This window comes from Crinia signifera, chromosome 1 (assembly GCF_055691185.1).
Source record: "Crinia signifera chromosome 1, ASM5569118v1, whole genome shotgun sequence".
In the NCBI taxonomy this organism is placed as follows: domain Eukaryota; kingdom Metazoa; phylum Chordata; class Amphibia; order Anura; family Myobatrachidae; genus Crinia; species Crinia signifera.
Window position 1 is genome coordinate 58,775,792 of NC_139217.1, and position 11,877 is coordinate 58,787,668.

Genomic DNA, 11,877 nt, shown 5'->3' on the forward strand with positions numbered 1-11,877 from the left:
TGTGTTTCAAACAACAACACCACACCTGATTTCATTGCCATCATTGAGTATCAATGCAAACACATTCTAACATTATGGTGGAATCTATAACAAATTACAATCTTAGGTCTTTGGCACAGCATACTGTAAGATGACATTTTTCAGCAATTTTGGAAATAAAAAACCCCAAGGTTTTCCCGGGCAACGCCGGGCGGGTCAGCTAGTACAAAATAAAAAAAACATGATAAGACTTACTTCAAGATTGAACTTTCCAAATAAAAATCTTCAGCTCCAATAGTGGGAGGCTAAGGTTCGGGAGATGCCCTGAAATGCCCCTCAGATCCCATCATGATTCACAACTCTGCAGTGTGGTTGGCTGGGGATACGGTCATTAGGACTACAACAACTAGGTCGACAAGCATTGGGCCAACACCACTAGGTCAACATGCAGCGTCGACATGGGTTAAGGTCGACATTGGTTAAGGTCGACATGGGTCAAGGTCAACATGGATCTAGGTCGACATGTGCTAGGTCGACAGTCAAGAGGTCGACATGGGGTTTTTCACTGTTCTTTGAGCCGACGTGCCGACAGGCAGTATTTCATGCCCTACCATCCACTACGGCGTGGTGGGAGAATAAAATAGTGTGCCCGAAGCATTGCGAGCAGATGTAGTGCACTCCAAACTGTGTCCATGTCTGCTGTGTAGACATTCGGGTAAAAAAACTGTGAAAACCCCCATGTCGACATTTTGACTGTCGACCTAGCCCATGTTGACCTATTGACCTTGTGTCCACATAATGTCATGTCGACCTTGATCCATGTCGACCTTGATCCATGTCGACCTTAAACCATGTCGACCTTGCTGCATATCGACCTAGTGGTGTCGACCAAATGCTTGTCGACCTAGTTGTTGTAGACCCAATGATCCCAACCCGTTGGCTGTGGGTTTGTCTGATTAACCAAAGTATGTACTGTCAGCTTTGTGTTTTGGAATTAAAATATATATATTTTTTGTTAGAAGCCAGCTGTACTTCAAGGCCATGCCGTGTTCTCACAATATTTGAATTTTTTTATCCCTTTAAAATAAAATAAACTTTTTATTTATTTCGGTGTTGTATGCTCGAAGGAGTTTCTAAAGCTTCTAAAAATGAAAAAAAAAAACGAAGGTGATGTTGCCTGTAGAAACCAATCAGATTCTGTCTATTATTTCTCTTTTGCATCCTAGAAAATGGCAGACAGAATCTGATTGGTTGCTATGGGCAACATCAGCTCTTTTAATTTTTAGAAGCTTTAGTAAATTTACGACTTATTAAAAATAGCCCCATTTCCATACGTTTCACACGTGACATTTATTGTTACTGAGATTTTATGTTTATACTTAGGTTGGCATGCTGATATTGAAAAGCTGTTCTGATTATTATTATTATAATTTTATTTATCAGGCGCAACAAGTGTTTCACAGCGCCGTACAAAGGAACAGTACAGGGAGACAAATCCTCTGATATACTGTAGACTATATCAGAACAGCTGCCAATATATCATATAGCAGTTTGTGTGTCTTGAAACCTATGGATAGTAGCAGGGCTATCAAATCATTGCAACATTTTTGTACACTGGTAAAGTCAAGAGATGACTTGTTTTAATCCATGTCTGTATTCATCTAAATTTAAAAGTATGTAACACCTGGATCTCCAACTATCATTCTCTATATTTTATCTCTGTCGTTTTCAAAGTGTGAAAGTGTAATAGGACCTACACATGTAGCAATTTTGCTGAGGATCTGAGCTAAATCACTCAGATCGCTCAGCACAGCAATGTGTCAGCGCTGTGTGCTGAGCAATCTGTCTGGTCCAGTGTTCTCCGAAATTGCCATGAAATCAGAGTCTGTATGCCCCATAACTCATTGCCCAATGTTGTTAATGGTGTTTACATTATTTTTTCAGTGAGACAGATTTTATGACACAATTCTGGTTTATCTATTCTAAACTGAGCTAAACAATTGGTTCAAATGTGCTTTTTTCTTCAACAGCATCACTTTATCTTATCATTCCGTCTAGGGAGGCTGGCTCGTTGGTGTGGCAGACCCAAAGTGTTGGAATGAAATTCACAGTTAAATAAACAGTGAACAACATCTGAAGATAGCCAGACCCAATACAGTCTGGTAATAGCCTTTTATCTCATTGCCCTGGGCAATGTAACTAGGTCATTGTCATTTGTTTTTCTATCTATATTCCCTCAGTGGAAGTGGTTTTGTATCTTGCTTATAATCTTACACCTACAGGAACTGATTCTGAGTTGGGGCCAAAGCACAAAAAGCAGATACAGTTACTTTGCACTATATATATATATATATATATATATATATATATATATATATATATATATATATATATATATATATAGATTCTTGTTGCCCGGCACTCGATGTTTGAATAAGTTGGTAGCACCCGGTGCCCTCCTCAGTGGGGTCTTACGCCCTTGCAGATAGTAGGTACAGATAGGCTGCACTCACAGGATTTCTTAGTGAACAAACGTGTAGTTTTATTTTCAAACACGATCCAACATGTTTCGGGTCTTGCCCGTCCTCAGGGATCAACAGTGTAAGTACAAGTGCACATATTTAAACATCTAGGCAGAACCCGCCCCCTAATTAATCACACCCCACCTGGATCATGCTTACCTGTGGCGTCCATCGCCAGTTCCGGCTCCCGCCACCTCCACGTGCGTCGCTCCACCAATGACGTCACGCAGGCAGGGCTGGCAACGGAAATCTTGGGGCCCGGAACACTGATATCTCTGTGGGCCCCCCAACACCGAACGCGGATTCTTATTACATTGCATATTGAATGTATTTTTTTTTATTATTAGAAGTAAATTGATAATTAATATTTACAATGCAATATAATACGGGAGGGCAGAGATGGGAGGGCACAGCATTGTGCGTTGTGTGGTTTAGTGTGTTGCGTGATGCCACTAAACTCATTAGTACAGATAGCCACACAAGTAATTAGGCAGCAATGCTTTTAGACCCCGAGTCCCTCAAAGTCTTGGGGCCCCTCAACTGGACGGGGCCCGGTACGAGTGTCCCCTTTGACCCCCCCTGTCGCCTGCCCTGCACGCAGGGCACCCAGTACTTCGTATAGGAACTGCCCGCCACGTCATCAGCCGTTGCCCCGCACTGTGAACCGCAGCTCACAGCCAAGCCTCGCTCTGGGCGCCCCAGAAAGCCGTCTCCATGGTGACACATCTACAAAATATAATAATCAAACTGATATTTAAAAACATTGTTAAGAGGCTTAATATAAGCCATTTAAGAATAGAATACTTGCGCACACTAGGAATTTTTGGTACTTGTTTCCTAGCACGGCCACAATCGTGGCCATCGGGTGTAATTTTTAGTGGTCTGCGACGCGACCGACGCGATGCCCCCGATTTTCCCATTGAAATGCATTGAAAAAAGTCAAAATCGCGTCGGTCGCGTCGTATGCGGCTAAAAAAGGCTTAAATGGTCCAGATGCGATGCCCCCAATTTCCCATAGGAAACAATGTTAAATGCCTTAATGTACCCGCGATGCCCCCGATTTCCCATAGGAAATGCCTTAATTTCACCAAATCATCATAGGGAACAATGGTAAATGGGCCAGAAACCCCCAAAAACACCCCTGAACAGTGAAATGTCCCCACAAAAGTAGTTTACGCCACCCCACGATCAACGCAAACCCGAAGCGTGGCGAGCGCAGCGGTACGCGTCCTCCGACCTTTTCATACCCCCACTATCCACGTCGGCGTGGAGTTGAGAATAGAATAGTGTGGCGAGCGCACCGTGCCCCGCGAGGGGACGCGGATACCTTCACAGGTAAACGCGTCCCTTCGCGGGCTTCACAGGTATCCGCATCCCCTCGCGGGGCTCGCTGCGCTCGCCACGCTTCGGGCTCGCCACACTATTCTATTCTCAACTCCACGCCGACGTGGATAGTGGGGGTATGAAAAGGTCGCAGGGCGCTCGCCACGCTTCGGGTTCGCGTTGATCGTGGGGTGGCGTTAAATACTTTTGTGGGGACATTTCACTGTTCAGGGGTGTTTTGGGGGGTTTCTGGCCCATTTACCATTGTTCCCTATGATGATTTGGGTAAATTGAGCCATTTAACATTGTTTCCTATGGGAAATCGCGGGCATTTCCCCCGATTTTGACTCACGATGCCCACGATCATGATCGTTGTGGCCGTGCTAGGAAACAAGTACCGAATTTTTTGTGGATTACAGTGCAGCATCAAGCAGGGATGAAAAGGGGGGGAGGGAGACATTACATATATTACATAAAGACATTACAAGCATTTAATTTCTAGCTACGACTATGGTGGTCAGGTCGCCAAGTAGGGACACGTTGTTTGGCTGTTGATATTGGGATTGCATTCGCTTTGATTGGATTGTTCAGGTGATGGACGGCTAACGGAAAGAAGCTTCTTGCGGATCTGGACGTTTTGACGGGGATGGACCTGAACCGTCTTCTGGATGGTAGGATGTCGAACAGGTTGTGACCAGGATGCAGCTTGTCGTTTGCGTTTCCTTACACTGGATGAGAACAGATCCCTTATCGGGGGGAGGTCGGTCCCTATGATCCTTTCCGCAGTCTTCACTACCCTCTGTAGTTTTTGTTTGTCGTTCTCGCTTGCGCCACCGTACCAGATTGTGATCGAGGAACATAAGACAGACTCCACGATGGCGGTGTAGAATACGCACAGCAGCTCCTGTGGGATGTTGAATTTCCTGAGTTGCCTCAGGAAGAACAGGCGCTGTTGGGCCTTTTTGATGTTTGTGGTTATGTTTAATCCCCAACTTAGGTCACTGGACATGGTTGTCCCTAGGAATTTGAAGGAATCAACCCGCGACACCACTGCGTTGGCTATTGTTAGCGGGGCTAGTGCATTTGGTTTTTTCCTGTAGTCGACCACCATCTCAACTGTTTTGGTGGGGTTTAGATCGAGGTTGTTGCTGCTGCACCACTGTGTCAGCTTCTCCACTGCATGCCTGTACGCGGTCTCGTCACCATCCTTGATTAGGCCGATGATAGTGGTGTCATCTGCGAATTTGATGATTTTCACTGACTGCTCAGCTGAGGTGCAGTCATTCGTGTAGAGAGAGAAGAGCAGAGGGGAGAGGACGCATCCTTGGGGGGCTCCAGTACTGATTGTTCGTGTGCTGGACGAGAAGGCGCCGGCTTTGACCACCTGTTCCCTTGCTGTTAGAAAGTCCACTATCCATGAGCATGTTTATCCTGGGACTCCTAAGGAGAGGAGTTTTTGCTGCAGGATGCCGGGAATGATAGTATTAAATGCTGAGCTGAAGTCCACGAATAGGACTCTTGCATAGGTGCCTTGGTGGTCGAGGTGTTGTAAAATATGGTGCAGCCCGAGGTTGACCGCATCCTCCACACTTCTGTTCGCCCGGTAGGCAAACTGCATGGGGTCAAGGTGAGAGTTTGTCACTTCTCTCAGGTGCTTCAGTACTAGTCTTTCAAATGCTTTCATGGCCACTGAGGTTAGTGCAATTGGCCTGAAGTCATTTAGGTCCTTCGTGGGTGTTTTCTTAGGGACCGGGATGATGATAGAGCGTTTGAAGCAGGCAGGAACCTTGCACAAGTCCAGGGAGGAGTTGAATATCGTTGTGAAGATGGGGGCGAGCTGAGCTGCACAGGTCCTAAGGCTGGATGGCGACACACCATCTGATCCTGCAGCCTTCTTAGGTTTTATTCTTTTGAGTACTGCTTCTACCTCGCCTTGGTCCACTTGAGGGCCTGGGTGTGGTGGTCTTTGGGATGGAGTGGGGGAGGTACGGCTTGCTCAAATCTGCAGTAGAACTTGTTCAGGTCTTCTGCAAGTTCATGGCTGGTTTCAGACTGTGTTTGGGCTTTCTTGTAATTTGTGATGTTTTGCATGCCCTTCCATACTGCCACAGGGTCCTTTGCTGTGAGGTTGTGTGTCAGCTTGTTTGTCAAGGAGTTCCTGGCTTCTTTCTACTGTGTCCTGTCTCCGCTGCTGTATGCCTCCTCCTTGGCTTGGCGGAGTTTCCTGAGCTGGCTACCGAACCATGGCTTGTTGTTGTTAAAGGATCGGATTTGCTTGGTTGGTACACATATGTCCTCGCAGAAGCTGATGTAGGATGTGACTGCAGCCGCTAGTTCGTCTATGTCAGAGGCAGAGGCTTCGAACACCATCCAGTCAGTACAGTCAAAGCAGGCCTGAAGCTTTGTTTTTGCCTCGATTGACCAGTTTTTGACAGACTTGATAACAGGCTTAGCAGACTTTAGCTTCTGGATATATGTCTGCCAAATCACTTGTGCTACACAAAGATAAAGTGAAAAAGTGAAATATAAATACATATATAAACGCTGGAAATACAATTTTTACACTGGAAGTGCTTGCATAGTTCATATTGTATAATGGTGTCTATTCTTCTTATTAATACATTAATTATCAAACTATAACAATTAACAGCACTATACCAGTGTAAGTAAGCTGACCCGACTGATCACCGTCAGGTATGCGCAAACAGCACGTCATGCAGAGCCTGGTGCCAAAGGCATTTCATTATTAACTAGTAATATTGCATTAATCAAAAATGCTTTCAAATAAAACTCTGCAGTCCGTGCTGTTCGTTCAACCCTCTCGGCGATAGGGTGTCCAGAACGAAAATCCATTTGGATTCTGCTTGTAGCAGTTTCCTACTCCTGTTACCACCTCGGACATGCTGGGGTATATGGTCAATGATTTTAAATCTGATGCTTGCTATGCTGTGTTTCATGAGAGCGCAGTGCCTTGCGACCGGCTGGTCACTGGTGCCAGTGCTGAGGGCCTGTCGGATGGCCGACCTGTGGTTTGCCATGCGTTCTTTAAACTGGCACTCTGTCTTGCCCACGCAGTATAAGCCACATGGACAAGACAGAACATAAACCACGTATTTTGTAGAGCATGTCACAGAGTGTTTAATGGGTATTTTATGACCCGTGTGTTGATGGTTAACAGTGCTCCCAACAAGCATGGCTCTACAGGTGGTACACCGATACATTTGTAGCAACCTTTAGGACGGGTTAAAAAATGACTTGCTACTGGTTTCTTAGTAAGCTCAGTCACATCTACCTTGACCAGCATGTCTGCAAGGTTCCTGCCTCTCCTATATGCTGGCATAATTCTTTTATTGTGCAAGCTCTTCAGTTCCTTGTCCGAGGAGACTATAGGCCAAAGAGATTTCACCTTTTTAGTGTGGACCTCACTGTTGGCTGCATGCTGTGTTACCCATGGAATTCTGTTTTTAAGTTGTTGGTCTGTATCCTTCTCTCTTTTTTTATTGGATGTAAGGGCCATTTCCCTAGACATCGACAATACTTTTTGTTTGGTGGCTTCTAAGTCATCTCTCCTGTAGCCTCTTTCAACAAACCTCTCCTGCATAATTTCTAGGTCCCTTTTAGTCTGTTCCTTATCACTTGTTATCCTTTTGACACGCAGCATCTGTGAGTATGGGAGGCCATATCGTAGCGCCCTCGGATGGCAACTCTCATATCTCAACAGCGTGTTGCGGTCGGTTTCTTTTACATGTATGGATGTATGCAGTTTGTTATTCTTTAAACTAATTTTTACATCCAAAAAGTTAATATCCCGTGTGCTCATATTAAATGTCAGCTTTGCTGGGCAATTACTCAAATTATGAGCCTCCAGGATGTTCCTGAGCTCTTCTTCACTGCCCAACCAAAAAATCAGAAGATCATCTATGTAGTGAAGGTACAGTAGCACCCTCCCTGCATAGGTTGTGTCATAAATGAGCTTCTTATCTACCATGTTCATATAGGCATTGGCGTAGGATGGGGCCACATTGAACCCCATCGCCACGCCCAGCCTCTGGCGATATATTTTACCATCAAAGTAGAAATAATTACGATGTAACACAAGATACAACTAATTGAAAAAGAAGTCCTGCTCCAGACCCACATATGCTGCTGACTCCTGTAACAAATTTCTGGTAGCACTCATGCCCTCCTCGTGGGGAATGCACGTATACAACCCCACTACATCGGCACTACACATGATCAAATTGTCAGGGAGATCCCCCAGACTGTGTAAACAGGTAAGTAACATATTAGTGTCCTTTAAGTAAGACTGTGTTGACTGCACACAAGGATTCAGTAGTGCATCAAGATAGGTAGAGACCACCTGATAGAGAGACCCCCTGGCTGAAATAATCGGTCTGCCAGGAGGCCTCTCCAGTCTCTTATGAACCTTAGGCAAGGTATAGTACATTGGGATTAATGGGAAGTCTGTTGTAAGGGCTTTGCCCAGGTCTGCTGAGATGACCCTATTGTCCACTGCTGTTTTAATGAGAGAGTCCAAGTCTAATTTATAGGGGACAGTGGGGTCATGCTGCAAAAGTTCATACACATCCACATCACTCAATTGTCTGCGGCATTCAAGGAGATAGTCCGATAAGTCCTGAACCACCACTGCGCCCCCTTTATCGGCCTTACGAATTATTATATCCGATCTTTTTTGTAGATCCTGTAGGGCCATTCTCTCCACTTTAGGCAAATTGGGAATATTTTTTCTGTCGACAGAATCACAACTGCCGACAGCATCCATCATTTTACTAAAAGGCTTAATCGAGGGGCTAGCGCTGGGGGGATCAAATCTGGACTTGAGCTGTAATTTTTTGACTTGGCTTGGTATGTCTGTGGCTGTGGGTGTGTCCGATGGTTTGTCACAAAAAAATTCCTTTAAACGGAGGGATCGCCCAAACTTATAGCTATCAACTCTCCATTCAAAGTCATTAGACATAAAGCTTGGAATAAAGGAAAGTCCCTTTGACAGGACTGATGTTTCATACTCACTTAACGGTGTGCTTGACAGATTGAAGACCAGATTCTTTACTTGCGGCTGCTTTTCTGGCTTGCCTTGCCTTTTAGTTTGGCCGCCGCGCCGCGTCCACCTCCGCCTCCCCCGAGTGGTTTTGGTCCCGCTCGGGTTGTGACCCCTAAATAGGTCAATTACTTGGAGGTTGTAGGTTGCTGACCATCGGTATCGCTAGCAGACGTGCTGGTTCCCTCAAACTCGGCCCGCTGGTATCTTTCTCTGCGTTGCCAGTTCTGGGCATATGGTGCCGGTTGTGGCCCTGCTGTACTCAGCCATTGATAAACCCGGTTCTGTTCATAATCCATTTGCACTTTTCTGCGCTTTTCCCTTTTAAATTTGGTCAGCTCCTTCTGGTACTGATCGATCTGGTTCTTCAATTTTAAATTCCAATCTGTGCTTGTGTCGCCAGCTAGGGTTGACGCGTGTGTCGACTCAAACACTTCGATTTTGCTTATTGTAGCCAAAAGTTCTTTAGTGGACTCATCCACCACCAAGAGTACCAAGTCCATGGAACATTTATTTAATATGCTCACCCACTTTTTGCAGAATGCAATGTTCTGCCGACCAATTGTGGGGACGTTCCGCACTCTGAAGCCCCTTGGAATTCGTTTTTCTTTGAAATAATCTGCAAGTGTTGAAGCATGGAGCATGTAGTCCACTTCCCTCTTTTTCAGGGCATACCAGTCTTTGTAAATATCCTCATTGTCAGGTGCCGATGCATTAGGCTGGGTGATTACAGCCTGTAGTATATTGTCCGTGTCACTATCAGAATAGCTAAACCGGTCCCCTGTATCAATCTGTGAGAAATTTACACCTGGTATGACGGGTTCCATTATGCAATGCTGAGTAATTGCTGCTAATGAACACCAACAGTGGGGTCACTTCAGATGTTATTTGTAATCCAGTAAAAAACGGAGTTCTCCCTTGATTGAGGAAATGTTTGGCTAGGTATAAGCACACAGACTGTCATCCATTTGCTGTACCTGTATAAAGATTCTTGTTGCCCGGCACTCGCTGTTTGAATCAGTTGGTAGCACCCGGTGCCCTCCTCAGTGGGGTCTTACGCCCTTGCAGATAGTAGGTACAGATAGGCGGCACTCACAGGATTTCTTAGTGAACAAACGTGTAGTTTTATTTTCAAACACGATCCAACATGTTTCGGGTCTTGCCCGTCCCCAGGGATCAACAGTGTAAGTACAAGTGCACATATTTAAACATCTAGGCAGAACCCGCCCCCTAATTAATCACACCCCACCTGGATCATGCTTACCTGCGGCGTCCATCGCCAGGTCCGGCTCCCGCCACCTCCACGTGCGTCGCTCCACCAATGACGCCACGCAGGGCACCCAGTACTTCGTATAGGAACTGCCCACCACGTCGTCAGCCGTTGCCCCGCACCGTGAACCGCAGCTCACAGCCAAGCCTCGCTCTGGGCTCACAGCCAAGCCGTCTCCATGGTGCCACATCTACAAAATATAATAATCAATCTGATATTTAAAAACATTGTTAAGAGGCTTAATATAAGCCATTTAGGAGGCAGCGAGCTGCCAAATCACTTGTGCTACACAAAGATAAAGTGAAAAAGTGAAATATAAATACATATATAAACGCTGGAAATACAATTTTTACACTGGAAGTGCTTGCATAATTCATATTGTATAATGGTGTCTATGCTTCTTATTGATACATTAATTATCAAACTATAACAATTAACAGCACTATACCAGTGTAAGTAAGCTGACCCGACTGATCACCGTCAGGTATGCGCAAACAGCACGTCATGCAGAGCCTGGTGCCAAAGGCATTTCATTATTAACTAGTAATATTGCATTAATCAAAAATGCTTTCAAATAAAACTCTGCAGTCCGTGCTGTTCGTTCAACCCTCTCGGCGATAGGGTGTCCAGAACGAAAATCCATTTGGATTCTGCTTGTAGCAGTTTCCTATTCCTGTTACCACCTCGGACATGCTGGGGTATATGGTCAATGATTTTAAATCTGATGCTTGCTATGCTGTGTTTCATGAGAGCGCAGTGCCTTGCGACCGGCTGGTCACTGGTGCCAGTGCTGAGGGCCTGTCGGGTGGTAAGCATGATCCAGGTGGGGTGTGATTAATTAGGGGGCAGGTTCTGCCTAGATGTTTAAATATGTGCACTTGTACTTACACTGTTGATCCCTGAGGACGGGCAAGACCCGAAACATGTTGGATTGTGTTTGAAAATAAAACTACACGTTTGTTCACTAAGAAATCCGTTGAGTGCCGCCTATCTGTACCTACTATATATATATATATATATATATATATATATATATATATATATATATATATATATATATATACATACATACAAAGCTGGGGTTTGGCACTCCTTGTAACTGAGGTCAATGGCACCGGTGCCAGCACTGAAAAAAGGTAGAAGACTTGCGGTGGGGCACACGTGGCTTTTTTTTCTAATAGAAATGGAATAGCCGGATGGCAGCTTATGCAGCAACGTTTCAATTTATTAGTCAAATTGTCGTCATGTCGTCAGAAAACCTGACGACAATTTGACTAATAAATTGAAACGTTGCTGCATAAGCTGCCATCCGGCTATTCCATTTCTATTAGAAAAAAAGCCACGAGTGCCCCACCGCAAGTTTTATATATATATATATATATATATATATATATATATATATATATATATATATATACAGGGCTATTTTTGTGCAGGCTCTAGCAGGAACTGTGGCCCTTATTCTAGCTCACTGTTTCTGACAAAATATTTCTTAGATGGACAAAACCATGTACACTGCAGGTGAGGCAGAAGTAAAACCCCACCCAAATCTAATTCTCTCTGCACAAGTAACACCTGCCTCACCTGCAGTGCTCATGGTTTTGTCCATCTAAGAAATATTTTGTCAGAAAGAGTGAGCTAGAATAAGGGCCACAGTTCCTGCTGGAGCCTGCACAAAAATAGCCCTGTATATATATATATATATATATATATATATATATATA

General features: G+C 44.8%; 1 long non-coding RNA gene across 1 annotated transcript in view; it reads right to left on the minus strand.

The window, feature by feature from the left end:
* LOC146025925 (uncharacterized) overlaps positions 1-11,877 on the minus strand; it is a 31,856-nt gene that overhangs the window by 7,249 nt on the left and 12,730 nt on the right. The window lies entirely within an intron of this gene.